The sequence below is a fragment of the Hemitrygon akajei genome, chromosome 1 (assembly GCF_048418815.1).
Source record: "Hemitrygon akajei chromosome 1, sHemAka1.3, whole genome shotgun sequence".
In the NCBI taxonomy this organism is placed as follows: Eukaryota; Metazoa; Chordata; class Chondrichthyes; order Myliobatiformes; family Dasyatidae; genus Hemitrygon; species Hemitrygon akajei.
Window position 1 is genome coordinate 163,367,830 of NC_133124.1, and position 20,814 is coordinate 163,388,643.

The 20,814-nt window shown below is 45.4% G+C and overlaps 1 long non-coding RNA gene across 2 annotated transcripts in view; it reads right to left on the reverse strand.

Moving 5' to 3' along the window:
* Positions 1-20,814, reverse strand: part of LOC140731944 (uncharacterized) — a 96,377-nt gene that overhangs the window by 16,864 nt on the left and 58,699 nt on the right. The window contains exons 5-6 of one of the 2 annotated variants that reach the window (XR_012099948.1): positions 19,958-20,064; positions 6,508-6,567 (exon numbers count right to left, since the gene is read on the reverse strand). This is a non-coding gene — a long non-coding RNA (uncharacterized lncRNA). Of the gene's footprint in view, positions 1-6,507; positions 6,568-13,795; positions 14,529-19,957; positions 20,065-20,814 lie in introns of those variants that run through there. The other variant, XR_012099949.1, reaches the window with a different exon arrangement.

The following is a 20,814-nucleotide window of genomic DNA, read 5'->3' on the forward strand; positions in this document are numbered from 1 at the left end:
GAGTTCTTTGAGGAGGTGACCAGGCATATAGATGAGGGTAGTGCAGTGGATGTGGTCTACATGGATTTTAGTAAGGCTTTTGACAAGGTTCCACATGGTAGGCTTATTCAGAAAGTCAGAAGGCATGGGATCCAGGGAAGTTTGGACAGGTGGATTCAGAATTGGCTTGCCTGCAGAAGGCAGAGGGTCGTGGTGGAAGGAGTATTTTCAGATTGGAGGGTTGTGACCAGTGGTGTCCCAGAAGGCTCTGTTCTGGGACCTCTATTTTTCATGATTTTTATTAACGATCTGGATGTGGGGGTAGAAGGGTGGGTTGGCAAGTTTGCAGACGACACAAAGTTTGTTGGTGTTGTAGATAGTGTAGAGGATTGACGAAGATTGCAGAGAGACATTGATAGGATGCAGAAGTGGGCTCAGAAGTGGCAGATGGAGTTCAACCCGGAGAAGTGTGAGGTGGTACACTTTGGAAGGACAAACTCCAAGGCAGAGTACAAAGTAAATGGCAGGATACTTGGTAGTGTGGAGGAGCAGAGGGATCGGGGGGTACATGTCCACAGATCCCTGAAAGTTGCCTCAGAGGTAGATAGGGTAGTTAAGAAAGCTTATGGGGTGTTAGCTTTCAGAAGTCGAAGGATAGAATTTAAAAGTCGCGATGTAGTGATGTAGCTCTATAAAACTCTGGTTAAGCCACACTTGATGTACTGTGTCCATTTCTGGTCACTTCACTACAGGAAATATGTGTAAACTATAGAAAGTGTGCAGAGGAGATTTACAAGGATGTTGCCTGGATTGGGGAGCATGCCTTATGAGAATAGCTTTAGTAAACCTGGCCTTTTCTCCTTGGAGCGATGGAGGATGAGAGGTGGCCTGCTGGAGGTGTATAAGATGATGAGAGGCATTGATCGTGTGGATCGTCAGAGGCTTTTTCCCAGGGCTGAAATGACTATCACGAGAAGCCACAGTTTTAGGGTGTTTGGAAGTAGGTACAGAGGAGATGTCAGGGGTAAGATTTTTACGCAGACAGTGGTGAGTGCGTGGAATGGGCTGCTGGCAATGGTGGTGGAGGCGAATACGATAGGGTCTTTTAAGAGACTCCTGGATAGATACATGGAGCTTTGGAAAATAGAGAGCTATGGTAACCCTGGTTAATTTCTAAGGTAAGTGCATGTTTGTTACAGCATTGTGGGCCTAAAGCCTGTATTGTGCTGTCGTTTTTCTAGGTTCAATATATTCTCTACAAATTGATGTGTGTCTGTCTAAGAGCATCTGAACTGCCTGTATTGTATCTGCCTCCACCAACTCCCTTGGCAGCACACTCTAGGCAGCCACTGCTCTCTACAATTTCCAATATCGTTATCCTTCAATATACCAATTTATGTGGAAAGTGTGCCCTCTAGTGTTAGACTGGGGGAAGGACACTGGCTGTCTGCTCTCTCTGCCTCTCATAATCTCATCACTGGGATGAGATGTCTGCAGGGATGGACGGAGGTAAGGTGCTGGACACCACTATGAGTGCAATGTACAGACGGAAATTCCAGGTGAGGCTTCTCATTCCCTACCTGGAGGTTGAAGAGAGCTTCTGGAGGATGTAGGAGCAGAAGGAGGGCATTAGGCCCATTGACACAACTGCTCCATTCAGACAGGTGTGATATTTCTCAATTCCATCCTCCCACCTTCTCCTCGAGAGGAAAGAGTGGATATCTGTCTGCTGGAATATGGTACTGGACGTCTCCAGTTGATGTCATGATGGGAGAATTTAATTTATCAAATATCAATTGGCATTTCCCTAGAGCGAGGGCTTTAGATGGGGTGGAGTATGTTAGATATGTTCAGGAAGGTTTCTTGACACTATATGCAGTTAAGCCGGAAAGAGGAGAGGCTGTACTTGATCTGGTATTGGGAAATGAACCTGGTCAGATGTCAGATCTCTCAGTGAGAGAGCATTTTGGAGATAGTGATCATAATTCTATCTCCTTTACAACAGCACTGGAGAGGGATAGGAACAGACAAGTTAGAAAAGCATTTCATTGGATTAAGGGGAATTATGAGGCTATCAGGCAGGACACTGGAAGCTTCAATTAGAAACAGATGTTCTCAGGGAAAAGTACAGAAGAAATGCGGCAAATGTTCAGGGGATATGTTTGTGGAGTTCTGCGTAGCTACGTTCCAGTGAGACAAGGAAGCTTTGGTTGGGTACAGCAACCGTGATGTACAAAGGCTGTATTAAATCTAGTCAAAAAGAAAAGCTTACAAAAGATTCAAAGAGCTGGGTAATGTTAGCGATCTAGAAGATTATAAGGCTAACAGGAAGGAGCTTATGAAGGAAATTAGGAGAGTCAGAAGGGGCCATGAGAAGGCCTTGGCAGACAGGATTAAGGAAAACCCTAAGGCATTCTACAAGTATGAGAAGAGCGAGAGGATAAGACATGAAAGAATAGGACCAATCAAGTGGGAAAGTGTGTATGGAACTGTTTTCTCCCAGTAGGGAGTAGTTTTTAGTTCCAAGTGCTCCTGTCACGTTTTGTCACCCTGTAACTTTATCCTTCAATCTCTCTGAATTATGGAGGATAGCATGTGTATAAATGTCTCTCTCCAGCAGACCTCATCACATTCATCAGGACTCCAGTATTTCTACTATTTTTTACTGTTTCTTAATTGTACATATGATTTTTTAATGTTCTATCGCTGAGCAGCGTGAACCGTCTGACTGGCCTATCAGAGTTCTCTTTGGGAACTAGTCGACTTCATCAGCATTTCTGATCTGGCTATTGTTCATGATTGCACATAATTAAAAAAATTGGAGGAAATAACAGAGGTACTTAATGAATACTTTACTTCAGTATTCACGATGGAAAGGGATCTTGGTGATTGTAGTGATGACTTGCAGCAGACTGAAAAGCTTGAGCATGTAGATATTAAGAAAGAGGATGTGCTGGAGCTTTTGGAAAACATCAAGTTAGATAAGTCGCCGGGAGTGGATGAGATGTACCCCAGGCTACTGTGTGGGTGAGGGAGGAGATTGCTGAGCCTGTGGTGATGACCTTTGCATCATCAATGGGGACAGAAGAGGTTCCGGAGGATTGGAGGGTTGAGGATGTTGTTCCTTTGTTCAAGAAAGGAAGTAGAGATAGCCCAGGAAATTATAGACCAGTGAGTCTTACCTCAGTGGTTGGTAAGTCGATGGAGAAGATCCTGAGAGGCAGGATTTATGAACATTTGGAGTGGTATAATATGATTAGGAATAGTCAGCATGGCTTTTTCAAGGGTAGGTTGTGCCTTACGAGCCTGAATGAATTTTTGGAGGATGTGACTGAACACATTGATGAAGGTAGAGCAGTAGATGTAGTGTATATGGATTTCAGCAAGACATTTGATAAAGTACCCCATGCAAGGCTTATTGAGAAAGTAACGAGGCATGGGGTACCTTATCAATCATAGAAAACCTACCAACACAATACAGGCACTTTGGTCCACAAAGTTGAGTCGAACATGTCCCTACCTTAGTAATTACTACAGTTACCCATAGCCCTCTAGTTTTCTAAGCTCCATGTACTTATCCAAAAGTCTCTTAAAAGACCCTATCGTATCCGCCTCCACCACCTTTGCCAGCAGCCCATTCCACGCACTCACCACTCTCTGGTAAAAAACATTGCTTTGTGGATCCAGAACTGGCTTGCCCACAGAAGGCAAAGAGTGGTTGTATTCTGCATGTAGGTCGGTGACCAGTGGTGTGCCTCAGGGGTCTGTTCTGGGACCCTTAATCTTTATGATTTTTATAAATGACCTGGAAGAGGAAGTGGAGGGATGAGTTAGTAAGATGGCTGATGGAGGTGTTGTGGATAGTGTGGTGGGCTGTCAGAGGTTACAGCGGGACATTGATAGGATGCAAAACTGGGCTGAGAAGTGGCAGGTCGAGTTCAACCCAGATAATTGTGAAGTGGTTCATTTTAGTAGATGGTGAATATAGTATTAACAGTAAGGCTCTTGGTAGTGTGGAGGATCAGAGGGATCTTGGGGTCCGAGTCCATAGGACACTCAAAGCAGCTGCGCAGGTTGACGCTGTGGTTAAGAAGGCATATGGTGTATTAGCCTTCATCAATCGTGGAATTGAATTTAGGAGGTGCGAGGTAATGTTTCAGCTGGTCAGGACCCTGTTCAGTCCCCAGTTGGAGGACTGTGCTCAGTTCTGGTCGTCTCACTGCAGGAAGGATGTGGAAATCACAGAAAGGGTGCAGAGGAGAGTTACAAGGATGTTGCCTGGATTGGGGAGCATGCCTTATGAGAATAGGTTGAGTGAACTCGGTCTTTTCTCCTTGGAGCGATGGAGGATGAGAGGTGACCTGATAGAGGTCTATGAGATGATGAGAGGCATTGATCATGTGGATAGTCAAAGGCTTTTTCCCAGGGCTGAAATGGCTGCCACATGCGGGCACAGGTTTAAGGTGTTTCAGAGTAGGTACAGAGGAGACGACAGGGGTAAGTTTTTTACCAGAGAGTGGTGAGTTCGTGGAATGGGCTGCTGGCAAAGGTTGTGGAGGCAGATACGATAGGGTCGTTTAAGAGACTTTTGGATAGGTACATGGAGCTTAGAAAAATAGAGGGCTATGGGTAACCCTAGTAATTACTAAGGTAGGGACATGTTCGACTCAACTTTGTGGGCCAAAGTGCCTGTATTGTGTTGTAGGTTGTCTATTTTTCTATCTAAAACATAGTATCAAATTAAAAGCTAATTTGTACAAACTCACATAGAGTAGTGGGAGACTGGAGAATTGGGAAAACTTTAAAAAGCAACAGAAACAACTAATCAAGAAATAAGGAAAGGGAAGACAGAGTATGAAAGTAAATTAGCACCAAATATAAAAACAGATAGCACAAGTTTTTATAAATTATAAAGCTGAAGAGGGTGGCTAAAGTCAACTAGGTCCCTTGGAAGTCAAGAAGGGGAAATTGATATTGGGTGATAAGGAAATGGCTGAGGCATTGAATGACTATTATGGTCCTGATGGGATGCATCCCAGGGTGCTGAAGGAATTGGCGGAGGTTATAGTAGACGCGTGGGTAATCATTTATCAAAATTCTCTGGACTTTGGGCAGGTCCCAGCGGATCGTAAAACAGCAAATGTCACGCCACTTTTTAAAAAAGGATATAGGCAAAAGACGGGCAACTATCGGCCAGTTTTCTTAACATCTGTAGTCGGGAAAATGCTTGAAGCTGTCATTAACAAAGAAATAGCGGAACATTTAGAAAGGGGTGGTTGCGATAGAGAGACGCAGCATGGATTCAGAAAGGGCAGGTCCTGTTTGACAAAATTACTGGAGTTCTTTGAGGACATAATGAGCGCAGTGGATAGAGGGGAACAGGTGGATGTCATTTACTTGAATTTCCAGAAGGTGTTCGATAAGCTGTCACACAAGAAAATTGTATATAAGATACGGATGCATGGAGTCAGCGGAAGTGTATTGGCATGGATAGTGGATTGGTTAGAAGATTTAGAATGGAGATGAGGAGAAACTGTTTTTCCCAGAGAGTGGTGAATCTGTGGAATTCTCTGCCCAGGGAAGCAGTTGAGGCTTCCTCACCAAATATATTTAAGAAACAGTTAGATAAGTTTTTTCTGAGAAAGTGAATTAAGGGTTATTGGGGGAAAGGCAGGTAGATGGAGATGAGTTTTTGGACAGATCAGCCATGATCTTATTGAATGGCGGGGCAGGCTCCATGGGCCAGATGGACTACTCCTGCTCCTATTTCTTATGTTCTTATATTCTTATAGATTTAAGGTGCTTGGAGGTAGGTACAGAGGAGATATCAGGGGTAAGTTTTTTGCCAGAGTGGTGAGTGCGTGGATTGGGCTGCTGGCAATGGTGGTGGAGGCGGATATGATGGGGTCTTTTAAGAGACTCCTGGACAGGTACATGGTGCTTAGGAAAATAGAGGGCTATGGGTAACCCTAGGTAATTTCTAAAGTGAGTCCATGTTCAGAACAGCATTGTGGGCCAAAAGGCCTGTATTGTGCTGTCGTTTTTCTCTGTTCAATATATTCTCCAGAAATTGATGTGTGTCTGTCTAAGAGTATCTGAACTGCCTGTATTGTATCTGCCTCCACCAACTCCCTTGGCAGCACACTCTAGGCAGCCACTGCTCTCTACAATTTCCAATATCGTTATTCTTCAATATACCAATTTATGTATAAATTACATGAATATAATTATACATAATTATTTACGGGCCCAGATGGCGTCCCGGGACGGGTTCTCTGGGCCTGTGCAAGCGAGCGAGCTGGAGTGTTTGCTGACATCTTCAACTGCTCCCTGCTTCAGTCTAAGATCGCCTCGTGTTTTAAGAAGGCAACGATAATCCCGGTGCCGAAGAAAAGCAAGGTGACATGCCTGAATGACTATCAACCTGTGGCTCTAACATCAATTGCTATGAAGTGCTTCGAGCGATTGGTTATGGCACTCATCAACCATAACCTAACGGTCAACCTCGACACTTTGCAATTCGCCTACCGGAGCAACAGGTCAACAGCAGATGCCATCTCTCTGGCACTACATTCCTCCTTAGAACACCTGGAGAATAAAGACGCATATGTAAGGCTCATTTATATTGACTACAGTTCTGCCTTTAATACCATCATTCCAAATAAACTGATTCCTAAGCTCCGGAACCTGGGTCTCAGCACTCAGATCTGCAGCTGGATCTTCAACTTCCTCACAGACAGGACCCAGGCTGTAAAAATAGGGGACAAGCTCTCCTCTACAATCACTCTGAGCACCGGTGCCCCACAAGGCTATTTACTCAGCCCCCTGCTGTACTCACTGTACACCCACGATTGTGTAGCCAAGTTTCCATCGAACTCAATATATAAGTTTGCTGATGACACCACAATTGTAGGCCGTATCTTGGGTAATGATGAGTCTGAGTACAGAGAGGAAATTAAGAACCTGGTGGCATGGTGCGAAGACAATAACCTATCCCTCAATGTCAGCAAGACAAAGGAATTGGTTGTTGACTTCAAAAGGAGTAGCGGACCACACGACCCCATCTACATCGGTGGTGCGCAGGTGGAACAGGTCAAAAGCTTTAAGTTCCTCGGGGTGAATATCACAAATGACCTGACTTGGTCTAACCAAGCAGAGTCCACTGCCAAGAAAGCCCACCAGTGCCTTTACTTCCTGAGAAAGCTGAAGAAATTTGGCCTGTCCCCTGAAACCCTCACTAATTTTTATAGATGCACCGTAGAAAGCATTCTTCTAGGGTGCATCACAACCTGGTATGGAAGCTGTCCTGTCCAAGACTGGAAGAAGCTTCAGAAGATCGTGAACATAGCCCAGCACATCACACAAACCAATCTTCCATCCTTGCACTCACTTTACACCGCACGCTGTTGGAGCAGTGCTGCCAGGATAATCATGGACAGGACCCACCCAGCCAACACACTTTTTGTCCCTCTTCCCTCCGGGAGAAGGTTCAGGAGCATGAAGACTTGTATGGCCAGATTTGGGAACAGCTTCTTTCCAACTATGATAAGACTGCTGAACAGATCCTGACCAACATCTGGGCCGTGCCTTCCAAATATCCGGACCTGACTTGCACTACCTTACTTTCCCTTTTCTATTTTCTAATTATGATTTATAATTTCAAATTTTTATTATATTTACTTGGACTTGTACTTCGGGAGCACAAAGCGCAGAATTAAATATCGCTGTGATGATTGTACGCTCTTGTATCAATTGTCTGGTGAAAATAACGTATGGGCAAAGAGTGCCTTCTAGTGTTAGACTGGGGAAGGACACCGGCTGTCTGCTCTCTCTGCCTCTCATCATCTCATCACTATCAGATCTCCCGTCAGATTCCGCAGCTCCAGAGAAAACAAATCCAGTTTGTCCAACCTCTCCTTCTCGTTCAATCGAGACAACAGGTTGGAACGTTGTTCATTGGAGTTTATGAGGCTGAGGGGTGACCTTACAGAGGGGTATAAAATCATGAAGAGGATGGATGGGGTGAATGCACAGTCTTTCACCCAAGGTGATGGAATGCAGTACCAGAGGGAACGAGCTTGAGGTGAGAGATTTAATGGGAACCTGAGGGACATCATTTTCAACGAGAGGGTGGTCCGTACATGGAATGAGCAGCCTGAAGCAGGTACAGTAACAATATGTAAAAGCCTCTCAGAGAGGTACATGGATAGGAAGGGTTTTGGGATAAATGCATGCAAGTGGGACTGGCTCTGATGAGCATCCGGGCTGACAGGAACCAGATGGGCCGAAGGGCCTGTCTCTGTGATGTGTGACTTCGTGTCACCGATCCTGGGAGACAAGCCGTGTGGGATAGACGTTCTTCCTGCTCCCGATGTCCTGAGTTCACAAACCCTCCCCAAAAGACCCGTCCAACCACCGGAGAACGTGGATCTACCGAGAGCAGCTCACTCCTGAGACAGACCGGTCGTGTTTTACAGGTGTGGTGTGGCCCGGCCCAGACAGGGGAATGTGGGAGACGGGTTGTCTACCCACCTCAGGCAATGTCTCGGAAGCCCGTGTCTGCTGGGATGGACGGAGGTAAGGTGTGAGACACCACTACGAGTGCTGATGTGCAGACGGTAATTCCAGGTGAGGCTTCCCATTCTCCACCTGGAGGTTGAAGGGAACTTTTGGACGATGCAGGAGCAGAATGAGACCATTCGGCCCATTGAGATCACTGCTCCATTCAGTCAGGAGTGATATTTCTCAATCCCATTCTCCCACCCTCTCCTCTAGAGGCAAGAGTGGATATCGGACTGCTGGAATATGATACTGGAGAGGTAATAACGGGGGGGGGAGGGTGGGGGGGTGATTGTTGGGTGTAGTCGAAGTATTTTGCATCTGTCTTCACTGTGGAAGACAGCAGCAGTTTGTCAGAACTTGGAGAGTGTCAGGGCAGAAGTGAGTGTTATTACTATTACACAGAAGGTGCTTGGGTAGCTGAAGGTAGATAAGTCACCTGCACCAGGTGGACACTTAGGGTTCTGAAGGAGCTGGCTCAATGGATTATGGAGGGACAAGTAATGATTGCTCAGTTAGTCTGACCTCAATGGTTCAGATGATATTGGAGGATGAGGTTTATTGATGATAATGTTCTGGAGTACTGACAGCCAGATGATAAAACAGGCCATAGTCAACATGGTTTCCTTCAGGAGATATCTTTCCTGACAAATCTGATGGGATTTGATAAGGAAATTACAGACAGGACAGACAAGGATGAGTCAGTGGATGTTTCTTATTTGGATTTCCAGAAGGTCTTTGACAAGGTCCCACTCATGAGGCTGCTTAACTGGATAAGAACCCATGGTTTTACAGGAAAGGTACTAGCATGGATGGAAGATTGGCTGACTGGCAGAAGGTAAAGAGTGGACTTTTCTGTGAGAGTCTGCAGAAGGATGTATATATATATAGATAGATATAGATGGATAGATAGAGATAGATAGATAGAGATATAGATATAGATTAAGTGAGTGGGCAAGGGTCTGGCAGATGGAGTACGATGTTGGTAAATGTGAGGTCACCCACTTTGGAAGGAAAAATGAAAGAGCAAATTGCAGCATGCTGCTGAGCTGTGCTTGTGCATGAATCACAAAAGGTTGGTTTGCAGGTACAGCCGGCCATCAAGCAGGGAAATGGGATGTTGGCCTTTATTGCTGGAGAGATTGAATTCAAGAGCAGGGAGGTCATGCTGCAACTGTACAGGGTACTGGTGAGGCCGCACCTGGAGTACTGTGTGCAGTTCTGGTCTCCTTACTTGAGGAAGGATATGCTGGCTTTGGAAGCGGTGCAGAGGAGGTTCACCAGGATGATTCCAGACATGAGGGGGTTAGACTACGAGGAGCGATTGAGTTGCCTGGGAATGTACTCTCTTGAATTCGGAAGAATGAGAGGAAATCTTATAGAAGCATGTAAAATTATGAAAGGCATAGATAAGACAGAGGCAAGAAAGTTGTTTCCACTGGTAGCTGAGATTAGAACTAGTGGACATAGCCTCAAGATTCAGGGAGAATATTTTGGACGGAGACGAGGAGGAACTGCTTTTCTCAAAGAGTGGTGAATCTGTGGAATTCTCTGCCCAATGAAGCAGTGGAGGCTACCTCAGTAAATATGTTTAAGATAAGGTTGGATGGATTTTTACATAGCGTGGGAATTAAGGATTATGGGGGAAGGCAGGTAGGAGGAGATGAGTCCATGATCAGATCACCATGATCTGATTGAATGGCGGAGGAGGCTCGATGGGCCAGATGGACTACTCCTGCTCCTATTTCTCATGTTGATTATGTTTATGATCTTTATTGTCACCTTTCTGTCAGCGTAAACCAGTCTGGTATTCTCCTCCGGTCTCCCTCATTAACAAGGCATTTTCACCCAAAGAACTGCAGCTCAATGGAAGCATTTTGTTGGTCATTTTTCTGCATCATCTTCCATAAGAGACTGTTGTGCTTGCAAATCCCAGGAGATCAACATATTCTGAGATACTCAAACCACCCCATCTGGCACCAACAATCACTCCACAGTCAAAGTCACTTTGATCACATTTCCTCCCCTTTCTAATGATTGGTCTGAACAGCAACTGAACCTCTTGACCGTGCCTGCATGCTTTGCTGCATTGAGTTGCTGCCACATGATTGGCTGATTAGATATTTTCATTATTGAGCAGATGTACAGGTGTACCGAACATGGGTCCCTGAGTGCATTTGAGACAGAGGTTGAAAGGTTCAAGATATGTAAGGGGTTAAGAGTTACCTCAAAGATGTTGTGACACAGGAGCAGAATTAAGACATTCAGACGATCAAGTCTACTCTGTCATTCCATCATGGCTGATTTACTATCCTTCTCAACTACGCTATTCTACCTTCTCCCATAACTTCTGATGCCCATACTAATCAACAACCTGAGGTTGTGCCCTCTGGTCCCAGACATCCGCACCATTGGTAACATCCTCTCCACATCCACTCTATCTAAGCTGTTCAATATTCGATAGGTTTCAATGGGATCTCCCCTCATTCTTCTAAACTCCAGCGAGTACAGGCCCAGAGCCATCAAACACTCCTGATACGTTAACCCTTTCATTCACAGAACCTCCTCTGGGCCCTCTCAGATGCCCGCACAATTTTTCTTAGATGAGGGGCCCAAAACTGCCCATAGTACTCTGTGCAGTCTGACCAATGCCTTTTAAAGGCTCACCATTGCTGTATTCTTGTCCTCTGAAAACGAATGCTAATGCTATATTTGCCTTCCTTACCACTGATTCAAATTCCAAGCTAACATTTAGGGCAGGGTGTCCCAACCTGGGGTCCACAGACACCTCGGTTAATCGTAGGGGTGGGGATCCCCTGCTTTTGAGAATCCTGCACAAGGACTCCCAAGTCCCTTTGCACCTCCTTCACCATTTAGAAAACAGTCCATACTTCTACCAAAGTGCATGTCCATACGCTTCCCAAGATTGTATTCTGTCTGCCACTTCTTTGAGGAAAGAGAAGCAGAATAAAGGGTGTAAAGGTAGGAAGGTAGAAGGGCTAAAGTGGGTGTACTTCAGTGCAAGTAGCATCAGGAACAAAGGTGATGAACTGAGAGCTTGGATACATACATGGAATTATGATGTAGTGGCCATTACGGAGACTCGGCTGGCACCAGGGCAGGAATGGATTCTCAATATTCCTGGATTTCAGTGCTTTAAAAGGGATAGAGGGGGTGAAGGGGAGGAAGGGTGGCATTACTGGTCAGGGATACTATTACAGCTGCAGAAAGGGTGGGTAATGTAGCAGGATCCTTTTTTGAGTCAGTATGGGTGGAAGTCAGGAACAGGAAGGGAGCAGTTACTCTACTGGGGATATTCTGTAGGCCCCCTGGTGGCAGCAGAAATACCGAGGAGCAGATTGGGAGGCAGAGTTTGGAAAGGTCCAAAAATAACAGGGTTGTTATCATGGGGGACTTTAACTTCCCTAGTATTGATTGGCACTTGATTAGTTCCAAGGGTTTAGCTGGGGCAGAATTTGTTAAGTGTGTCCAGGATGGATTCCTGTCTCAGTATGTTGACAGGCCGACTAGGGGGAATGCCATACTAGATCTAGTATTAGGTAACGAACCGGGTCAGGTCACAGATCTCTCAGTGGGTGAGCATCTGGGGGACAGTGATCACTGCTCCCTGGTCTTTAGCATTATCATGGAAAAGGATAGAATCCGAGAGGACAGGAAAATTTTTAATTGGGGAATGGCAAATTATGAGGCTATAAGGCTAGAAATTGCGGGTGTGAATTGGGATGATGTTTTTGCAGGGAAACGTACTATGGACATGTGGATGATGTTTAAGGTTCTCTTGCAGGTTGTTAGGGATAAATTTGTCCCGGTGAGGAAGATAGAGAATGGTAGGGTGAAGGAAACATGGGTGACAAGGGAGGTGGAAAATCTAGTCAGGTGGAAGAAGGCAGCATACATGAGGTTTGGGAAGCAAGGATCAGATGGGTCTATTACGGGATATAGTGTAGCAAGAAAGGAGCTTAAGAAGGGGCTGAGAAGAGCAAGAAGGGGGCATGAGAAGGACTTGGCGAGTAGGGTAAAGGAAAACCCCAAGGCATTCTTCAATTATGTGAAGAACAAAAGGGGGACAGGAGTGAAGGTAGGACCGATTAGAGATAAAAGTGGGACGATGTGCCTGGAGGCTGTGGAAGTGAGCGAGGTCCTCAATGAATACTTCTCTTCGGTATTCACCACTGAGAGGGAACTTGATGACCGTGAGGACAATATGAGTGAGGTTGATGTTCTGGAGCATGTTCATATTAAGGGAGAGGAGGTGCTGGAGTAGTTAAAATACATTACGACGGATAAGTCCCCAGGGACTGACGGAATATTCCCCAGGCTGCTCCACGACTTGAGCGAAGAGATTGCTGAGCCTCTGGCTAGGATCTTTATGTCCTCGTTGTCCACAGGAATGGTACTGGAGGATTGGAAGGAGGTGAATGTTGTCCCCTTGTTCAAAAAAGGTAGTAGGGATAGTCCGGGTAATTATAGACCAGTGAGCCTTACGTCTGTGGTGGGAAAGCTGTTGGAAAAGATTCTTAGAGATAGGATCTATGGGCATTTAGAGAATCATGGTCTGATCAAGGACAGTCAGCATGGCTTTGTGAAGGGCAGATCATGCCTAACAAGCCTGATAGAGTTCTTTGAGGAGGTGACCAGGCATATAGATGAGGGTAGTGCAGTGGATGTGATCTACATGGATTTTAGTAAGGCATTTGACAAGGTTCCACACGGTAGGCTTGTTCAGAAAGTCAGAAGGCATGGGATCCAGGGAAGTTTGGCCAGGTGGATTCAGAATTGGCTTGCCTGCAGAAGGCAGAGGGTTGTGGTGGAGGGAATACTTTCAGATTGGAGGGTTGTGACTAGTGGTGTCCCACAAGGATCTGTTCTGGGACCTCTACTTTTTGTGACTTTTATTAATGACCTGGATGTGGGGGTAGAAGGGTGGGTTGGTAAGTTTGCAGACGACACAAAGGTTGGTGGTGTTGTAGGTAGTGTAGAGGATTGTCGAAGATTGCAGAGTGACATTGATAGGATGCAGAAGTGGGCTGAGAAGTGGCAGATGGAGTTCAAACTGGAGAAGTGTGAGGTGGTACACTTTGGAAGGACAAACTCCAAGGCAGAGTACAAAGTAAATGGCAGGATACTTGGTACTGTGGAGGAGCAGAGGGATCTGGGGGTACATGTCCACAGATCCCTGAAAGTTGCCTCACAGGTAGATAGGGTAGTTAAGAAAGCTTATGGGGTGTTAGCTTTCATAAATCGAGGGATAGAGTTTAAGAGACGTGATGTAATGATGCAGCTCTATAAAACTCTAGTTAGGCCACACTTGGAGTACTGTGTCCAGTTCTGGTTGCCTCACTATAGGAAGGATGTAGAAGCATTGGAAAGGGTACAGAGGAGATTTACCAGGATGCTGCCTGGTTTAGAGAGTATGGATTATGATCAGAGATTAAGGGAGCTAGGGCTTTACTCTTTGGAGAGAAGGAGGCTGAGTGGAGACATGATAGAGGTGTACAAGATATTAAGAGGAATAGACAGAGTGGACAGCCAGTGCCTCTTCCCCAGGGCACCACTGCTCAGTACAAGAGGACATGGCTTTAAGGTAAGGGGAGGGAAGTTCAAGGGGGATATTAGAGGAAGGTTTTTCACTCAGTATTTTCAGGAGTATTTGTGATTGCAGAATGTCCTGCCAATGTTGCAACAACTACGATTCTTTGTCACATTTGTGACGAGTATACACTAAAATCTCAAGGACGGAAATTGACTCCTCTTATTAAGAAAGCCTTTACTGTTCTTTGGGTGGAAAATTGGTGATTCAGACAAAGCCCGGGCTCCTCACGTTATTGCACAACATGCGCTGTCCATCGTAAAGCTTGGCTCGGAGGTGCTCGGAAGTCAATTCTGTGCTGTCCTGATGATATGGCGGGAGCAGAAGGATCATGTGACAGACTGCTACGTCCGTCTGACCAGCGTGTCTGGTGTCTCGGCTAAAAACAAGAAATCCATTGAGTGCCCCAATCTCCCTTCATCAACCTGCAGACACCCTCACACAAACACACAACCAAAACACACCCTCACACACAACCTATAACTTGTTGCCACAGGTGGCTGTGGAGGCCAAGTCACTGGGTATATTTAAGGCAGAGATTGATGGATTGGTCAGGGATGAAGGGATATGGGGAGAAGGCAGGAGATTGGGGCTGAGAGGAAAAAATGGTTCAGCTATGTTGGAATGCTAGAGTAGACTTGATGGGCCAAATGGCCTAATTCTGGTCTTACATTTTATGGTCAATGTCAGGAAAGCCAGGAGCTGATTACAGACTATAGGAGGAAACCGGAGGTACATGAGCCAGTCCTCATTTGGGCATCAGAGGCAGAGGGAGTCAGTTCGGTAAAAATTCCTTGGCATTATCATATCAGGGGATCTGTTCTGGGACCGGCATGTAAGCGTCATCACAAAGGCTCAACTTCACCTCTACTTTCTTACTTGTGTAGATTCACTTGTCACCAAAAACTGAGAAAGTTCTAACGATGTAGAGTGGAGAACATTCCAGCTGGTTGCATGGCAGCCTGGTGTGGAAACACCAATGCCCAAGGACGGAAAATGCTGAAGAAAGTGGTGGATACAGTCCAGTCCATCACAGGCATTCCCAGGAATGGGCACATTTACAAGGAACACTGCCACAAGGAAACAGCGTCCATCATCAAAGACCCTCACGGTCCTGCCAACACCCTCATCTCACTGATACAATCAGGCAGAAGGGTCAGAAGCCTTTGGTCCCACACCACCAGCTTCAGGAACAGGTATTACCTTTCAACTATCAGACTCCTGTACCGGCGTGGATAACTTCAGCCTGAACTGATTCTACCACCTACAGGCTCACGTTCAAGGACTCTTTGCAACTCAAGATCTGAGTATTACTGTTTACCTTATTCATTTTCCTTTGAAAACTTTCATTTAACACTTACATAGCTCCTCGGGTTAATAAACCCTTTCAGCGTTTGAGGGGCTTCCACACCTGACTCAGCCACTCTGTGTGCAGGAGCAGAAGGAGCCCAGACTGTGATCCTCTGGGATGGGGAGAGTGTGTTTGCTGGTGAGAGCAGCACTGGATGGGGGAAGGATCATCCGTTTGGTGGGGGGAGCACATCTGAGCTGGAGAGAGTGACCGGTTTTAAGGGAGCTGGAAGGAAGTACCTCAGGGCCAATGAGGGAGCATCGGGGGAGGGAGCACCTCTGAGCCAAAGAGGGAGTGGCTGTGGGCTGGGTACAGCAACAGGTAGGCAGCAGGGCCACGAATGGTGGAGACCTCATTTAGATCCCTCCAGACCATTACTTCACATAAGCCATTGGGTGGGAGCGATACACGGTGGGGACAAGGTGTGGCCAAGCGGATTGACATGGCAAGGCAGATGTTGTCTATGGGGGACTTTGAAAAGATGTCACCTTGTAGCTAGTCTGGAAGGTGAGAACACGTGGGATCGAGGGTGAGATAAGGAAATGGACACAATATTGGCCTTGGTGGTTAAGAGTTGCGATGGGAATGGAGTTCCTCTAAAGTGGGGGCCTGTGACCAATGGTGTACTGAAGGGATTGTGCAGTGTCCCTCTTCAAATAAGTTTACCCGATCAACGAAGTTGGTGAGGTAGTGCACAGTGAAGAGGGTTATCTCAGAATACACGGAATTCCAGATGACCTGGGGAACAGGGCCAAGGGATGGCAGCTGGAGTTAAACTCGAAAACTTTGCATCTAGTGATCATTATGCCATTAGCTTGGACTGACACCTTGCACTATTGTCCAGTTTATTATTTATTGTAATGCCTGCACTGTTTTTCTGCACTTTATGCAGTCATGTGTACGTCTGTAGTCTAGTGTAGCTTTCTCTGTGTTTTTTATTATTACGTAGTTCAGTCTAGTTTTTTGTACTGTGTCATGTAAACCATGGTCCTGAAAAACGTTGTCTCATTTTTACTATGTACTGCACCAGCAGTTATGGTCGAAATGACAATAAAAGTGACTTGACTTGAATTTCAAGGCAATGCAAGAGAACACTTAAGAAAGAAACAAGGAAGGCTAAAAGAAGGCATGAGGCTGCTCCAACAGACCAAGTCGCAGGAGAATCCTAAGGGCTTCTACAGACACAGTATGTTCAGAGCAAAAGGATTGCAAAGGACAAAATTGGTACACTGCGAGATCACAATGGTAATCTAGGCTTGAAGCCAAAAGAAACGGGGAGATCTGAAATTGATTTTACACATCTGTATCAACTTGGGAGATGGACACAGAGTTGAAAGAAGTGAGGCTAAGCAGCAGTGAGGTCCTGAACCCTGTACAGATTACAGAGGAGGTGCTCACTCCTCACAAGGTATTCCCTCGGATCCTGTGGAATGCAAGTGCTGAAACTGCAGGGGTCCCAGTTAAATCATCCTTAATGACAGGTGAGGTACCAGATGAGTGAAGAATAGCTGATGCTGTTCTGCTGCTTACGAAAGGCTATAAGAATGAACCAGGAAATTATAGGCCGCTGAGTCTGACATCAGTAGTGGGAAAGTTATCAGACGGTATTCTTAGGGACCAGGTATATGAGTATTTAATAGACGGGATTGATTAGGGATAGTCAGGATGGCTTTGTGTGTGGTAGGTTGTGTCTAACCAATCTTACAGAGTTTTTTGAGGAAGTTACCAGGAAAGTTGATGAAGACAAGGGAGTGGATGTTATCTACGTGGACTTCAGCAAGGCCTTTGACAAAGTCCCACATGGGACATTGGTCAAGACGATTCCATTACTTGAGATTGAAGATGAGGTAGTAAATTGGATTATGGAAGAAGCCAGAGATTGGTAACAGATAGTTTCCTCTGTGACTAGTGGACTGCTGTAGGGATCGGTGATGTGTCTGTTGTTGTTTGTCATCCGTATCAACATTCTGAATGATAATGTGGTAAACTGGATCAGCAAATTTGCAGATGACACCAAGATTTGTGTTGTAGTGGACAGAGAGGAAGACGATCATAGCCTGCAGTGGGATCCGTACCAGCTGGAAAAATGGGATGAAAAATGGCAGATGGAATTTCATGCAGACAAGTACGAGGTGTTGAATTTTGGTAGGACCAACCAGGGTACGTGTTACATTGAATGATCGGGCAATGAGGAGTGTGGTGGAACAAAGGGGTCTGGGAATGCACAACCATAATTCATTGAAAGTGTGTGTTGCAGGAAGATAGGGTCCTAAAGAAAGTATTTGGCATATTGGCCTTCATCGATCAAAATAATGAGCACAGGAGATGGGTTGCTATGTTCAAGTTTACAGAGAAAAATTACAGGATGTTGCCAGGACAGGAGACATCAGTTACAAGAAAAGATTGAGTCAGTTATAACTTTATTCCTTGTAACATAGAAGACTGAGGGGAGATTTGATGGATGTATACAACATTATGAGGGGTATAGATAGGGTAAATGCAAACAGGTTCTTTCCACTGAGATTGGGTGACATGACAACTGGAGGTCATGGGTTAAGGGTGAAAAGTGAAATGTTGAAGGGGAACATGAGGGGAAACCACTTCACTGAGGGAGGTGAGAGTGTGGAACAAGCTGCTGGCAAAAGTGGTGAATGCGATTTTGATTTCAATGTTTACGGGCCTGTTTCTGTGCTTTAGCTTTCTATGACTCCATGATGCTAAGTGTGAGGTGTTGATTTTGGGAAGATATCCCAGGGCAGGGTGCAGACAAAAATGTCAGGGAAATGGAGTTTGTAGATCAGACAGACTTATACATAACACACAAAATAAACATTGACATTTGAACAAGTTCAGAATCAGATCTGGTTCATTATCACTGAGATACACATGACATTTTTTTCTGTTGAAGCACCAACGCAGTGGAATACATAAAAAAGTACATAAGAATTGTGTAAAAAGTAGATAGTGCAAAAAGGGAGATCATAGTGAGCTGGTGTTCATGGGTTCACGGACCATTCAGACATCTGATGAACATTAGGAAGCTGTTCTAAAACTGTTCTTTAATTTGTAGAGAAATAAACCACAGTAACAGACTCTCCTGATGAACCTGCTCTGCTAAATCACACCCGTCTGACCAATTAACCCATTCATCTGGGTGTCTTTGGAAGGTGGGAGGAAACCAGAAACCTGAGCACCCGTTGGATCCCGTACGGAGATGGGGAGAACATACATCTCCTTACAGACGGTGCTGGGAATCGAACCGGTGTCCCTGGCTCTGTAATAGTGCCCCGCTACCCGTTATGCTACTGTTCTGTCCATGATGAGTGTCCGTCCTCAGGCTCTGCTACCTCCTCCCTCACAGCAGCAATGAGGAGAGGGCGTGGTGAGCAAGGCGACTTAGACCATAAGATAGAGGAACAAATTAGGCCATTCGGTTCTTCAAATCCGCTCCATCGTTTGATCATGACTGATCCATTTCCCTCTCGACTCCATTCGCTTGCCTTCCTCCCGTAATCTTTTATGCCCTGACTTATCAAGAACCTATGAGCCTCTGCCTTAAATACACCCAGTGACCTGGCCTCCACAGCCCCCTGTGGCAATAAATTCCACAGATTCACCACCTTCTGGCTGAAGAAATTCCTCCCGATCTCTGTTCTAAATGGACAACCCTGAGGTTCTGCCCTCTGGTCCTAGGCTCCCTCACTATAGGAAACATCCTCTCCATACCCACTCCATCTTGGCCTTTCAACATTCAATAGGATTCAGTGAGATCCTCCCACACCTTCTATTTCCCTGAATTCCAGCAAGTACAGGCTCAGAGCCAAACTTTCCTCATTTGAGAAGCCTTACATTGCTGGGATCAATTTCCTGAACCCCCTTTGAACCCTCCCAACATCAGCACATCCTTTCTTAGATAAGGGGCACAAAAGTGCTCACAATAATCCGAATGAGGCCTCACCAGAGCCTTATAAAGCCTCAGCATTACATCCCTGCTTTAATAGTCTAGTCCTCTCGAAATGAATGCTAAAATTGCATTTGCCTTCCTTCCCACCGATTCCATCTGCAAGTTAACCTTGGGAATCCTGCACAAGGACTAGCATGTCCTTTTGCACCTCATTTTTTCCCATTTTCTCTCCATTTGGAAAATTGTCATTTCTTTGCCTATTCTCAGAATCAATCCAAGTCCTTCTGCACCCTCTCTCCTTCCACAATTCTACCTGTCCCTCCACATGTCTTTGTATCATCCACAAACTTGGCCACAAAGCCAGCAATTCTGTCAGCCAAATCACTGATATACAATGTACAGAGAAGTAGACCCAAAACTGACCCCTGAGGAACGGCAGCCAATCAGAAAAGGACCTCTTAATTCCCACTCTTTGCCCCCTTCCAATAGCCAAAGCTCTATCCATGCTCGTATTTCTCCTGAAATGCCATGCACTCTTGCTAAGCTCGCTTACCTTCATACTTCAACTTTTCCTTCCTTGTGGCTGTTGTAGTTGCCCTCTGTTGGTTTTTTCAAACGTTTCCCAGTTCCACTTGGTGGTAAGTTTCACCTCACTAGGACCTTAAAGGAGACACATTTGCAAATTGATAGTCGACAGTGATTGGGTAATCAGGTAATGAACAGCAGCTAATAGAAAGAAGTTGGGGTCAAGCAGGCTGGAGTCTTTGGAGTTGGGAGCTGAGAGGCTCTGGCGTGAAGAGGCTGAGTAAGTGACCCAGGTGTGGGGAGGGGGAGCAGTGAGAAGTCGCAGGTAAGACCTTCCTTAAGATGTTTTATTTTGCTGTTGACCTTTGACATTGTTTCAGTGCAGACAGGAAGGTAGTGTTGGATTAGAGTAACATTGTTCTTTTTCTTCCAGTTTGCTTATAATGTTTATATAATCACCTGTACGAGTAATTGTTCATTGAGTTTTCAGTAACAGTAGTACAGGTGATTCTGTACTTTTCCAGAAGCTCCTTTGCAGTGTGTGTCATACAATTGAACCCGACCAGTTGATAGGTTATTCTGTATCACTCGAAACTCTCCAGTCTGAGCTACTTCTGGTAAAAATGATAATCTCTTTGTTCATTGTCTTTCTTTGCCTCTACCTTCCTTACAGTAGACCAAGCTGAGAACCATTATTTTGTTTTGTTATCAACACAGAATAAACAGAGGAGAGGGTCCAGAGAAAGTTCATGAGAATGAGAAAAAAAAGTGTTAATATATCAGGAGCATTTGATGATTCTGGGCCTGTTCTCACTGGAGCTTAAAAGAAAGGAGTTTTGAAAAGTATCAAAGGTTGAGATAGAGTGGACATACAGAGAACGTTTT